The sequence below is a fragment of the Microcaecilia unicolor genome, chromosome 9 (assembly GCF_901765095.1).
Source record: "Microcaecilia unicolor chromosome 9, aMicUni1.1, whole genome shotgun sequence".
NCBI lineage: Eukaryota > Metazoa > Chordata > Amphibia > Gymnophiona > Siphonopidae > Microcaecilia > Microcaecilia unicolor.
In genome coordinates, this window is record NC_044039.1 from 100416887 (window position 1) to 100432416 (window position 15530).

Below are 15530 nucleotides of genomic sequence, written 5' to 3' on the forward strand. Positions count from 1 at the left end.
CCAAGGGGGGTGGTGGGGGCGGTCCGCCCCGGATGCACGCCGCTTGGGGGGTGCCGCGCGCCTGTCGGCTCTTTGTTTTCATGCTCCCTCTGCCCCGGAACAGGTTGCTTCCTGTTCCGGGGCAGAGGGTGCATGAAAACAAAGAGCCAGCAGGCGCGCGGCACCCCCCCCCCCCCAGCGGCGTGCACCCGGGGGGGGTTCTTTCACCAGGGGGGCGTAGAGCTGTTCCGGGGGGGGGGGGGCGCTGCACCCGGGGGGCGGGGCGCATCGGCAATCCGCCCCGGGTGTCAGCCCTCCTAGGAACGCCACTGGGAATTGTTGGATCATAGGGATGGAGGGGAAGGGATAGCTGGACCATAGGGTTGGAGGGGGAGGGAGAGGGGACAGGGATTGCTGAACCATAGGGGTGCAGGGGAAGGAGAGGGCACAAGGAAATGCTGGACTATAGGGGTGGAGGAGAGAGAGGGGTGGGCAGGACAGAGAGATGGGCTACAAGTGTGGGTGGAGAATGAGAGAGAGGAAATGTTTGGGCAGAAGAGTGTAGGAAGGAAGAGGGAGGGAATATATTTGGCATTGTGGAACCTTGTGGGAGAGACCATCAGAGTTCTCAAGGCAAATGAGTCAGAAGAGGATGGTTAGTGCAGAGTGTAGGGTTTGGTGAAGGGGCAGGGTTAGGCAAGGGGTTGGGGGCCCCACCGAACTGGTCTGCACAGGGTCCTGCAATTGCTAAGACCGGGCCTGGCGCACACAATTTCATAGCATAATGAACCAATTAGTGCCAGTATTTGGCTTTGTAAGAAGCAATTATTGGCACTAATTAGATTTAATTAGGACCTACGCATTATGCTTGGTTCGAAAAAGGGGTCACAGAAATAGGGGGGTCATGAGTGTTTCGGGAGAGATCGTCAGCATAGTTTTCCGTTACACGCATTATTATAGAATAACGGTGCTCCACACGTAAATTTAGGCACAGGCATTTGCACCATGTTTTCGTTGATGCAAATGGCAGCACCTAAATTTACGTGTGACCTCTCTGCTTAAGTGTTAATTCTGTAAACCGTGCCAAGCTTTAGGCACAGCTTATAGAATACCGCTTAAGTGTGTGTGTGTGGGGGGGCTGGGACTGATTTTTTTAGGCGCCATATATAGAATGTAGCCCTAAAAGGGCACTTCTATAAACTGGCACCTAAAAATAAGCACTTATGCGTGTGATTATCACCACTAATTGGTATTTATGTGCCTAATTGCAAGGCACTATTCTATAACATACACACTAAAATTACTGTGGAGGAAATTCAAGAAATTAATGGAAAATTTGGCTCTGAAAAAATTGAGTGCTAAGCGCCATTCTATAAAGGGAGTGCACCCTTTCAACTAAATTCTATAAATGGCACCTAAGAAATTGGTGCAAAAAAAATAGCACTCAGGTCTATTCTATAAATGGTACTTAAAGTTAGGTTCGGTGAAGGTCCGCTGAGGCGGAGGTATACCATTCAGAGCTGCAATAGCTCACCACACTCAGGACCTATGGTTTTTCTACAAAAAGGTCTTTTTAAAGACTCCTGAAGCAGGCTGACACCGAAACATGGTACTGTGTTGAGTCTTCATCAATAAACTGTCTATCATCATTTGAAGTCTCCTTGTTTTTTTCTGGTTTGCTTGGTCTATTTCCCACACATTTTTAACTTAAAGTTAGGTACCATTTATAGACTAGCGCTTAGCGCCATGAACTGCAACCACATTTAGGCACAACCATTTACACCAATTAAACCTTGTTCCCATCCTTAATTAGGCATGGATTCCTTTTATTCTATACCAACACGCATAAATTAAAGGAACACTCCTGATCCACCCATGAACCTCCCAAGGCCACACCCCCTTTTCAGACTACAAGTAAAATTTACAAGTGGATCCTGCGCCTAATTTTCCGCATGGACATTTTAATTAAAACCAATTAGCACTAATAATTGCTTGTTAAAATCTCAATTATCAGTGCTAATTGGCTCATTCAATTAAATTGCATGTGCAAATTGGGCATGCGACCAAATTTGCACATGGAATTTTTTGTGACTTTTACAGAATTCACGGTTTTATGGATTCGTTTTCGACGCAGATCCAGCACCTAACATTTGGGTGCCATACTTACGCCTGCTAAAAGCAGGTGTAAATGCCAGTGCCCAATTTAGGCGTGCTTTGGGCAAACTCTGTAGATCCATGTACAACTTTTTGGAACATTTCTGACATTACCCCTGGTCATGCCCACTTTTTTGATATGCGCAATTGAAGTTAGGCACTGTGCTTTATAGAATAGCATGCAGCAAGATGTGCACACAGATTTTTAAGAATACCACTTAACATCAATAATTAGTTGTTAGCACCCAATTGTTGATGTTTCTGAGCTCATGATTCAATTCATTTATGTGCACATCTCTGATGCATGCAGAAATTTGAGCATGATATATAGAATCCGGGGGTTACTGCTTAAGTACAAGGGGGCATAAATGTGGGTGGACTATGGACAGGTAACAGGCATGTCTCTGACATAGGCACATACTATTATCGAATACTATGGGGCTCATTTTCGAAAGAGAAAGACGTCCAAAAAGTGTCATAAAGCACCGTTTGGATGGATTTCTTCTCAAAACATCCAAATCGGTAATAACAAACTCTTTTTGCAGACATCTATCTATGCGTTTAATCTGCATTGTGTCCAAATCACAAGGGGGCATGTTGGAGTATTTCAAAGGTGGGATTAGGGCAGGCTTAGGGCATGCCTAACACTTGGACATTTTACATCCATAATGGAACAAAACCAAAATGTTTAGGGTGAAAACTTCAACGTTTTAGTCTAGACTAGACATATTTTTCTAACAAATAAGAATGACCAGATGACCACTGGAGGGAATCAGGGATGATCCCCCTTTCTCCCCCAGTGGTCACTGACACCCTCCCATCCCCCAAAAATGTGAATAAAAATAGTACTCACCAGCCTCTGTGACAGCCTAAGATGTTATATAGCTAGGTCCATTAGAGCAGCATGCAGGTTCCCAGAGTAGTGTAGCGGTGAATGCAGTGTACTGTAGACAGGTGGGCCCAAGCCCTTACTCCTCCTACCTGCTACACTTGTGGTGGAAACTGTGAGCCCTCCAAAACTCACCAGAGACCCACTGTACCCACATATAGGTACACTCTTCACCCATAAGGGCTATTGTAGTGGTGTACAGTTGGGGGTTGGGGGTTTTATGTGAGTTTTGGAGGACTCAGCAGACAAGATAAGGGAGCAATGGTGAGATATGTACCTGGGAGCATTTATATGAAGTCCACAGCAGTGTGCCTAGGGTGCCCCTTTGCTCTCCAGGGATGTATGGGGGACCAGTCTGCTAAAAATGCTGGCCCCTCCTACATCCCCATGGCTTGGTTTTCTAAAATTTTCACTAGTGCATTTTTGTTTTTCAAAAATGGTCTGAAAAGATAAATGCACAGAGAACAAAACCTTGTTACAAACAGTATTTTTGAGAAAAATAAATGGACGTTTTGCTGTTTCGAAAATGGTTACATTTGCTATTCAGACGTTTAGCACTAAACATCCAAAGTCCGACTTAGACTTCATATTGAAAATGCCCCTCCACAGGTTCCATGCACTTCAGGGCACACTTAGGCTCCAACAATTACACCTGCCATTGACTTGGCATAACTGTTGGTGCCTAACATTGACTTACGTCAATGTTGACTTATGTTAATATTCTATAACAGCATCTTGGCACCAAGATACTGTTATAGGATTGGTGCTAAGTGCACGACATTAGGGCTCCTAAATCTAGGCACCCGTTTATAGAATTGCTACCTAAGTAATGCTAAACATATAATTCTGTTCAGTATTCACAAAAGAATGACCTGGAGACGGGCCTGATATAAATAGCAAAAGCACACATCAAAATGATGTAGATACTGCACCATTCATAGAAGAGGATGTTTGTGAAGAACTTGTAAGGCTGAAAATAGACCATATGGAATAATCCCAGGATTTTAAGAGAGCTCAGAGACATTTTGGTGAGCCCCACTGAAGGATCTGCGTCCCAAAAATGGCAAAAGACAGATAAAGATTATGTCTGCATATGTTACGAGTGGGAGTGCTGTGCATTTCAAGGGTAAGGAGAAGACATCATAATGTTAAAATGATCAAGTTAAGGGACACTTTTACCAAATGGTGGTAAAATGTGGCCCATGGTGGTGTCGGTGTGTGGGATTGCCGTGCACTGAGGCCACCTTTTACTGCCACCAATAAAATGGCCATTTTTTTAAAAAAGAGCCAGTAAATGGTCATGTGGTAATCTACAAAATTGCCGGGTGGCCATTTATTCCTGGAGCCCTTACTGCCTCCTATTTAGGAGGAGGTGTGGGCTCTAGTGGTAACTCAGCGGTAATTGGGCAGTGCGCGAAGCTGCGCGATTACCACCAGGCACACCCCCAGTGCTAGAAAATACAAATGCACATGGGAAAACCAGAACTACTGCTAGGCTCCTGGGCAACCCCAGTAGTAGGGCCAATTTGCTGTGCACCAAGCTGGTGGTAACCATACCAGCCTTTGGTAAAAGGGCCCCTCAATGTTGTTAGCAATACTTTTGGTTTTAACATATATTATTCCAAGACTGCATTATATTTACTTGCTTATATGTGGTTGGCATGATGGCAAATTGCCAACTAGAGTTTAATCATGAACGACCATAACCTGCACTGATATGGTTCTGGCTTCCTTGATAGGCATACAGAATGGACTTTGTCATGTACTGTGTTACTATGTAATGACAAGAATTCTTGATATCTAGTTTGAATTACATGACAACGATCAGGAAATATACAAATACATGACCCTAACAAAAGCTCATTTAGATACCTACAGTACAATCTTAATAATATATTTCAGTCAGGTTCCGGCACAAAGGAGGCCACTAATGTAGTTCTGTGTTATCCTCTCTAAATGTCATTTTGGCTGGGCATCTTCCATACCCAGCTTGCACCCCCCCCCCCCAATACTTCCACTAAGAGACACTAATGATAACATGGGTCCAACACATGGATTCAGGAATTATGTGATTTGCAGGAGACGGAGCAGGAAGACATAGAATATACAATATGAGCAAATGTATGAGCTGGTGGCATAGAAGCCCACCACCATACTCCATGGGACTCTGAGGGAACAGAGGAAGCTTGCATGCACTCTGCTTTCTCCAGTTGACACCAAGGACTGTGGTCAGAACTGCCAAGTTACCCAGTTCCAAGTTGGAGACTTTTTTTGGTTAGTCCCGATTTTCAGCTTCACCCCATTGCAGTGTTGTGTTTGTAGTTCCTGATTCTACCCATTGAAATCAGTGCTGCAAGTACCATAATGTCTCAGGATAGAGTTGTCAGAAATATAGGACTGGTCTCCAGTAGCATACCAGGGTGGGGCAGTCAGGGCAGTCCACCCTGGGTGCAGGCAGCAAGGGGATGCACAGAGCAGTCACGCAGCTGTTGGCTCCGCCGGTCCCCTGCCGCCTTTGACATTACTTCCTGTTCCAGGGCAGGGGACTGGAAGAGCCAACAGCCGTACGACTGCTCCATGCACCCTCTTGCTAGGAGGAAGACTGGTGGGGGTGATGAGCTTCAGGGGGTGTGATACACTTTGGGGTGGTGTGATGCACCTAAGTGGGTAGAGGTGGGAGTGTGATGTGCCTCGGGGGGGGGGGGGGGCAGCAAGCAATTTAGGTATGCCACTGCTGGTTTCAAATGTCCCTGTTCAAACTGGGTGATTTGGCAGCTCTGCCAGAGGAGGGCAGCACCTTCGTTGATCCAAGGTGCCATTTGCTATAGTGCCAGCCCTGTGTGTTCTAGCACCTCTCTGGGCCCTACGGCCGAATCAACTCTTCTGCTCCCTATCTCACACCAGCTGTTCTTGCTCTAGACTGGGGACTAGCTGACTGGGAGTAGGCATGCTACCCAGTGTTTTTATTTCTTTTAAAAACTGTCTCAGAGTCTCTTGCATGACCCCAGGATAATAACAAAAAAGCAGAATTCACTCCGAACCATTCTACTGCTGACTCAAAGTGGCAACACTCCCACAACTAAGCTCTAAAAGACCATCCTTTTCTTTTTTTTTTTGTGCAGCGCTGCGTACGCCTTGTAGCACTATAGAAATGCTAAATAGTAGTAGTAGTAGTAAATTAGTAATGTATATATTGTACAACTCAGAACAATATTCAAGAAAATGCAGGAAATAAATTCCTCATGTTAGTAAGATTAGTAATATATATCTTGTATCAATACTGGACTCTTCAACGTCATTATACAATCCAGCAAGCAAAAGCAAAGAAATTTAATTTAATTAACTAAGAGCTCCTTTTACTAAGTTGTGATAGTGGTTCCTGATGTGGAAAATGCGATGAAGCCCATTCAATTCTTATGGGCTTTGTCGCAATTGGCACAAGGGACTCATTACTGTAGCTTAGTAAAAGGAACCCTAAGCAATTCTAAAAGAAAACAGGAGAAATACATAGTCAAAATTTATAAGAACCCATTTTAACTATCCTCACCTGGGTATCAGGCAATAAATAAATAAATAAGTCACACTATGGGGTAAGTTTACTAAGGTGCGTTAGCGTTTTGAACACGCTTTTAAAGTTAAGGCATGTTAAGTGCTAATGCAACTATACATTCCTATGGGTGCATTAGCGTTTAATGCATGTCAACCATTAATGCACGTTCAAAACGCTAATGTGCCTATAGTGTGCCTTATTAAACATACCCCTTTATCTTTAAAAAAAATTACCAAAAAGGAAGGGTCCAAAAAAGTATATTGATTTTCCTTATATATGAAAACCATTTACAAGGAGGTTGAAGATAAAAAGTGGCGCCCACAGAAAAAACCTTAGGCTTCAGCTGTAGGAACGCCTTCCTACATAATTGCGTGGCTCTTGCCACATCAGGAAACAGTTGTACTGTCTCTCCAGAAAACAATAACCCCTTGTTTACTAAGCCATGCTGTGCTGGCATTGCCGCATGGTTTAGTAAACAGGGGGTACATATTTTTAGGAAAATTAGGGTCCTTTTTACTAAGCAGCGCTAAGGGCATGTTACCATTTTTAGCACACACTAAAAGCTAAAGGCATGCATAGGAGTATATTTATTTATTTATTTGTTGCATTTGTATCCCACATTTCCCCACCTATTTGCAGGCTCAATGTGGCTTACATTGTTCCGTCAGGGCAATCGCCATTCCAGAATGATTGAAGCGGTGCAAAGAAAAGCTACGAGAATGGTAAGGGATTTGTGTTACAAGACGTATGAGGAGAGACTTGATGACCTGAACATGTATACTCTGGAAGAAAGGAGAAACAGAGGTGATATGATACAGACGTTCAAATATTTGAAAAGTATTAATCCGCAAACAAACCTTTTCCGGAGATGCGAAGGAGGTAGAACAAGAGGACATGAAATGAGATTGAAGGGGGGCAGACTCAAGAAAAATGTCAGGAAGTATTTTTTCACGGAGAGAGTAGTGGATGCTTGGAATGCCCTCCCGTGGGAGGTGGTGGAAATGAAAACGGTAACAGAATTCAAGCACGCGTGGGATAAACATAAAGGAATCCTGTTCAGAAGGAATGGATCCTAAGGAGCTTATCCGAGATTCGGTGGCAGAGCCGGTGGTTGGGAGGCAGGAATAGTGCTGGGCAGACTTATACGGTCTGTGCCAGAGCCGGTGGTGGGAGGCGGGACTGGTGGTTGGGAGGCAGGGATAGTGCTGGGCAGACTTACACTGTCTGTGCCCTGAAAAGGACAGGTACAAATTAAGGTAAGGTATACACAAAAAGTAGCACATATGAGTTTATCTTGTTGGGCAGACTGGATGGACCATGCAGGTCTTTTTCTGCCGTCATCTACTATGTTACTATGTTACAAGTGGTATTACATAAAGAACATGAATGACAAAATAAAATTGAGCAAACAGGTATAAAGAGAACACATTCAGGATAATAGATAAAGAGGCAATGCGTTAAAGTTCATATGAAGGATCATTGTGGTATGATATGAGTGTCTCTAGTGTTTAGTGCATGCTAATTTTAGGCATGCGCTCAAAACGCTAGTGTGCCTTAGCAAACAGGGATCTTAGGGACCCTTTTACTAAGCTGCGGTAGGGCAACCGCACAGGTAGCTTGTGGCAAAAAAGCACTACCGCGAGGTGTGCCCAGACACCCTGCAGCAGGCTGCGAAGTGTTTCCCGCACCAGAAAATATTTTTCTATTTTGTAGCTTGGAGGTGTGGTATAAGCATGTCCGGCAGTAATCGGCCATCGCCGCATGCTGTCCAATTACCGCTGGGTTAGCACGTGAGCAATTACCGCCTGCTAAATAGGTGGTGATAAGGGTTCAGGCAGTAAATTGCCCAGCACCAATATTTTTATTAATGCACAGCCATTTACAACTTTCATTTAAAATAATGGAAATTCTGGCTGCAATAAAAAGTCCTTGGTGCGCTGCAGTTTCACACACCCACAATACTGCAGGACACTTTTTACCACTGCTTCCTTAGGGAAGAATAGTTTTTATAATAAAGGATGCACACATTTTGCTACAAAGATGTATAGCAACATAAGACATAAATTATAATAGGACAAGGAGAAAAAAAAGAATGTATAAACCAGATCAAAAGAGGAAGCAACTGAGGCATGAAATAGACAAACTAATATTGTATATCTGTATATGTTAAACATTTTTCAGTATTTTTCAAACAAGGTGATGTAAAAAGTTTCTTTAAACGGTAAGGGGTGTTATTGTATCGCTGAAGTGAAGATGATCTTTGTTACTTCCTCTGAAAGGAAGGGCTGGGCTGGGCTGGGCTGGACTGAGTTGAGCTGAACTGTATTGTGCAATAGGTTCTGCTTGTGATCACAGGTTTGCAGCAGACAGGAAGTTGAATGTTGGAGGTAGGGGATTTCTCTGTGGTTATCACAGCAAAGCTAGAAGAGCCTTGGTCGCTGCACAGTTTTGTGCTGGGAATTGTAATGCATTTTGCAAAATGTCTGACCTTTCAGTTAGGTAAAGAAAACAGTTTTTCTTTCATCTACAGTAATTTTTCCAAAGCTGGCCATGAAAAGGAAGTGGGGAGGCTAGAAGAGAGAGGAATATTATGCAGGAAGAAGGAGTAAAGTGGTGGTACTGGGTAAGAATGGGACGACAGTATGCAAGAGGAAAGAATGGTGTTATGGATGAAAGAAGAGTGAATAGAGAGTAGTGAAGAAAGCACCAGCACTAAGTTGCCCCTAGGTATAGGATTTAAGAACATAAGAATAGTAATATTGGGTCAAACCAATAGTCCATCTAGCCTAGTATCCTGCTTCTAGCAGTGGTCAATCCAGGTCACAAGTACCTGGCAGAAACCCAATTAGTAGAAATATTCCATGCTACCAATCCCAGGGCAAGCGGTTGCTTCCCTCAAGACCATCTCAATAATAGACTATGCACTTTTCCTCCAGGAACTTGTCCAAAAATTTTTTAAACCCAGATACGCTAACAGCTGTTACCACATACTCTGACAACAAGTTCCACAGCTTAACTGTTCTTTAAATAAAAAAAAAATATTTCCTCCCAGTGGCGTACCAAGGGGGGGGGGGGGGGTGGTCCGCCCCGGGTGCACGCTGCTGGGGGGGTGCCACACGCCGGTCAGCGTCGTTCGTTTCCATGCTCCCTCTGCCCCGGAACAGGATTGTTCCGGGGCAGAGGGAGCATGGAAACGAACGACGCTGACCGGCGCACGGCACCCCCCCAGCGGCGTGCACCCGAGGGGGAGGGGGTTCTTTCGCTGGGGTGGGGGGTGTCCTTTCGCCAGGGGGGGGCGCTGCACCCAGGGGGGCGGGGCACATCGGCGATCCGCCCCGGGTGTCAGCGCCCCTAGGAACGCCACTGTTTTTCTCCTATTTGTTTTAAAAGATTTCCATGTCATTTCATTGAGTGTCCCCTGAACTTTCTGAGAGTGAAAAATCAAATTACTTTTACCTGTTCTACACCACTCAGGATTTTGTAGACCTCAATCATATCTCCCCTCAGCTTTCTTTTTTCCAAGATGAAGAGATCTAACCTCTGTAGCCTTTCCTCATATGGGAGGTATTCCAACCCCTTTATCATTTTGATTGCTCTCTTTTGAACCTTTTCTAATTCCGCTATATATTTTTTTTGATACGGCCACTAGAACTGAATGCAATACTCATGGTGAGGTCACACAATGGAGCAATACAGAGGCATTATAATATTCTTGGTCTTATTTTGCATCTCTTTCCTAATTATTCCTAGCATCCGGTTTGCTATTTTGGCCGCTGCTACACACTGGGCAGAAGATTTCAGCATATTGTCTACAATTACATCTAGATATTTTCTTCAATGCTGACTCCTAAGGTGGACCCTAGCATCAGGTAACTATGATTTGGATTATTCTTCCTAATGTGCATCACTTTGCATTTGTCCACATTAAATTTCATCTGTCTTTTGGATGCCCAGTCTTCCAGTTTTCTAAGGTCTTCCTGAAATTTTTCATAATCCACATGTTTTGACAACTTTGAATAGTTTTGTGTCATCTGTAAATTTAATCACCTCACTTATCGTTCCAATTTCCAGATCATTTATAAATACATTAAATAGCACCAGTCTCAGTACAGATCCCTGCGGCACTCCACTATTCACCCTCGTCCATTGGGAAAAATGGCCATTGAACCCTACCCTCTGTTTTCTGTCCGACAACTAATTCCTAATCCACAGAAGGACTTTGCCTCCTATCCCATGACTTTTTCATTTTCTCAGGAGTCTCTCATAAGGAACTTTGTCAAATTTGCCAGCTGGGCCGTGAGGTTCTTTATAAATACTTAGCCAATTCGATTTTGAATTGGACTTTGAGCAATCTCATTTCTGTTGTGAAAACCCTTTCTATGATATGATCATGTTCTGCTATAATTGCGGCTCTGAATTTTCGATGATACCCAATCCCCCCCCCCCCCCAAAATCATCTTTCCTCAAGCAATCCGATGATGTCAGCTAAATTTCACCATTGAAAAAAAAAAAGAAAAAAAAATATATATATACATATATATATATATATATATATATATATATATATACATATATTACCGTCTTTGTTCTGCTCAAAATCAGTACCTCTTTCTGGATGCATAACTTTCACCATTATGCAAATAAAATACATAGAACTGCTACACATTGTTTAAAAAAGAACATTTTTGTGGGTGGTGCCCCCACTGATCATAATCTAAATAAATAAATAAATATTTGGAATATCAGAACGATACCGTTGAAGTGTCTATAGTGCTGAGAAAGTACATTCAGAAGAGAAACTGGTTTTAATAACGCACTAGTGAAGTCCGGTGGGGTTAAGTAAAAAATATAAGTCTCAGTCCAGAGGCGCAAAATATAAACCAGGTCAAATTTAAAAGAAAAGGTAGGAAGTGGAATCTGTGGGCATGGATGTCATTGATACAGCAAATGTAGTATGTAGAACATGAAAATGCATATGTAACTTGAAACAGGAGGATGTAGAAGAGGAATGGACTAAAAAAAGGCAACCATTTAAATCTTTGACAGGTAGAAAGAGAGTGACAGAAGAGATGCAGAATATATGATCTGCAGAGGAAGGATGCAGCCCTTGGAACAAGGTTTTCTGACGCACCCTGCTTTTCTCATCCACAGATCAGGTCCAGCCTACAGAACAAGACTTTGCCTTGCTTACTTCTCGCTTGCTTTATTTATTTCTTTTAAATATATATAATCTAATTTTATTTATTTTTCTCTTTCACTCCATCCTGTCTCTTTCTCTCCTTGTGGCATGGGAATTGTGACCCACAAATGAAACAGCTGAGTTTCAGTCTCAATAGTCCTTTCTTCTTTGATAAGGTTTTTCACAGCTCAGATCATTTGACTTGTGTAAAAGTAGGTAGGTAACCCACTATGGCATAAACCATCAGCAGAGTTTCAAATTCACTAGCACAAACCTTTGGGCTGTGTTGTGAAAGAAAATTTATTACACAAGTCAAATTATTTTAATGGGCCACTGTCGGAGACAGGGTGCTGGGCTAGATGGACCTTTGGTCTGTCCCAGTGTGGCATTGCTTATGTCTCAGTGAAATGTTACAGAACAATATCCATTCCAGTTAATGTTTCATCTCAGAATTTATAGACTCCTGAAGCAGGCAATAGTGCCGAAACACAGCCCATGTTGAGTCCTCATGTACTTGATGGTTTGAGATTGATGTACCTGGTGTGTACCAATAAAGGTTACTTGTGTGAACTGGTTTTACTTCTTTTTATTTGCTTGGTTATCCCAACTGTGGTTTGCTTTGCCTGTGTGGATTGTGGGGTTTCTTGGTTCCTCTCCTTCCCTTTGTGATAAAAAAGAATCAGGTCACAGATTGTAATCAGGTATTCAGCATCAACCTAAAAAAAGATTATTATGTGCTCAACTTTATGAGGATATATAAAATAATCATATTAATATATATATATATATATATATATATATATATATATATATAAATAAAGGAAAAAAGTTATTCAAAGTCATTAAATCGCGGGAAGATTGTGAAAAATTACAAGAGGACCTTGCGAGACTGGTCGTCTAAATGGCAGATGATGTTCAATGTGAGCAAGTGCAAAGTGAAGCATGTGGGAAAGAGGAACCCGAATTATAGCTACGTCATGCAAGGTTCCACGTTAGGAGTCACGGACCAAGAAAGGGATCTTGGTGTCGTCGTTGATGATTTTATTTATTTTTTTTATTTATTGCATTTGTATCCCACATTTTCCCACCTTTTTGCGGGCTCAGTGTGGCTTACAATACATTATGAATGATGGAAATACAGTTTGTTACAATTCGGTTATGGATTACATTGTAAAGAGTTATACGAGACAGAATCAAAGTATCGTTAAGGAATATATCAATGGAAAAGAACATTGGAAGGAAAACAACGGGAAACTAGAGGGTCTGAGGACAATATATAATAACGAAAAACATATGGAGGCATATTTTCAAAGCACTTTGGGAGGCTAAGTTCCATAGGTTTCTATGGAACTTTGGGAGGCTAAGTGCTTTGAAAATATGCCTCATAGTATACATTTTCTGTGATTAAAGGTATGAGTGTGGTGAGATTTCAGGATTGAGAATTCATAAGTGGATGTGTTGATGTATAACTGAACAGTGAGTGTGGATTTTATATGTTTTGGTTCTTTCCGTAGATGTGTTTTCAGTAATTTGCGGAAGTTGGTTTGTTCGTAGATCATTTTCAGGTTGCGTGGAAGTGTGTTCCAGAACTGCATGCTCATGTAGGAAAAGGTTGACGCGTGTAGCGCCTTGTATTTCAGGCCCTTGCAGTTAGGGAAGTGGAGGTTGAGGAAAGTTCGGGATGATCTTTTAGCGTTTCTGGGTGGTAAGTCGATTAACTCAGACATGTAGGCTGGGTCTTCGCCGTGAATGATTTTGTGGACTAATGTGCATACTTTAAAAGTAATGCGTTCCTTAAGTGGGAGCCAGTGTAGCTTCTCTCGTAAGGGTTTTGCACTTTCATATTTTGGTTTTCCGAAGAAGAGTCTGGCTGCTGTATTCTGGGCTGTCTGAAGTTTCCTCAGGATTTACTCTTTGCAGCCTGCGTACAGTGAGTTGCAGTAATCCAGATGGCTGAGTACGAGGGATTGCACTAGGCTGCGAAAAACGGATCTTGGGAAGAATGATCTTATTCTTTTCAGTTTCCACGTGCAGTAGAACATTTTTTTGGTTGTGTTGTTTGCATGGGTTTCGAGTGTTAGGTGGCGATCGATAGTAACTCCAAGGATTTTTAACGTTTCTGAGATTGGAAGGTTTAGTTTTGGTGTATTTATAGCGGTAAATTCCTTCGTGTTGTATTGGGAAGTGAGTATCAGGCATTGAGTTTTTTCTGCATTCAGTTTCAGACGAAATGCATCTGCCCAGGTGTTCATGATGTGTAGGCTTTGGTTGATTTCATTGAAGATTTCTTTGATGTCTTGTTTGAAGGGGATGTATATTGTTACATCATCGGCGTATATATATGGGTTGAGGTTATGGTTTGATAGGATTTTTGCCAAGGGGATCATCATTAGGTTGAAGATGGTTGGTGAGAGAGGTGATCCTTGCGGTACTCCACATTCAGGTGTCCATGCGGCAGACGTGGTTGAATTTGATGTGACTTGGTATGAACGCTTGGTTAGGAACCCTTTGAACCAGTTTAGGACATTTCCTCCAATGCCAAAATATTCAAGTATGTGTAATAGGATTCCGTGGTCAACCATATCGAAGGCACTTGACAAGTCAAATTGTAGGAGGAGTTACCGGTTGCAATCATTTGTTTAAATTTAGTCATGAGGGTAATTAATACTGTTTCTGTGCTGTGATTTGATTGGAATCCTGATTGGGCATCATGCAATATTGAGTGTTTGTTTAGATAGTTGGTGAGTTGTTTAGTTACCATTCCTTCGGTTATTTTGGTTGTTAGTGGTATGGATGCTACTGGTCTGTAGTTGGTTATTTCTCTTGTGCTTTTCTTTGTGTCTTTGGGTATAGGGGTGAGTAAAATTTTTCCTTTTTCTTTTGGGAAAAGTCCATTTTGTAGCATGAAGTTTGTGTGGTTCGTTAGGTCTGTTATGAATTGCTGAGGAGCTGATTTCATGAGGTTATTTGGGCATACGTCTAGTTTGCAGTGGGATTTGGCATATCTTTTAAGTGTTTCAGAGATGAGGTCTTCTGATAGTAGTTCGAATTCGGTCCAGGTTCTGTCTGCTGGGTATATTCCGTCTTCAGGGTCTAGACAGTCTAGGAGTGTGGCGTATTCAGTATGGCTGACAGGTATTTTGAGTCGTAATTGTATAATTTTCTCCTTGAAATATTTCGCAAGGTTGTCTACGTCTGGTATATCTTTGCTGTTGTTTGTAACTGGTGTGGTGTCTAGCAGTTTGTGCACAAGGTAGAAGAGTTTATGTGTGTCTTTGTAGTTTGGTCCTATGATTGTCTTGTAGTGTAGTCTTTTAGTCTGTTTTATAGTGTATTTGTATTTCCTCCAAAGTAGTTTCCAGGCATTTAGTGTTTGTTCATCTCTTTTTTTTATCCATGCACGCTCTAGTTTCCTGACTTGTGTTTTAAGCTTTTTCAGCTCTTCGAAACCTTCTGCTCAGTGTGCTGCTGCGGCTAAGAAAGCAAATAGAATATTAGGTATTATTAGTAAAGGAATGGAAAACAAAAATGAGAATGTTATAATGCCTTTGTATCACTCCATGGTGTGACCACACCTCGAATATTGTGTTAAATTCTGGTCGCCGCATCTAAAAAAAGATATAGTGGAATTAGAAAAGGTGCAGAGAAGGGAGATGAAAAAGATAAAGGGGATGGGATGACTTCCCTATGAGGAAAGGCTAAAGTGGCTAGGGCTCTTCAGCTTGGAGAAAAGGCGTTTGAGGGGAGATATGATAGAGGTCTATAAAATAATGAGTGGA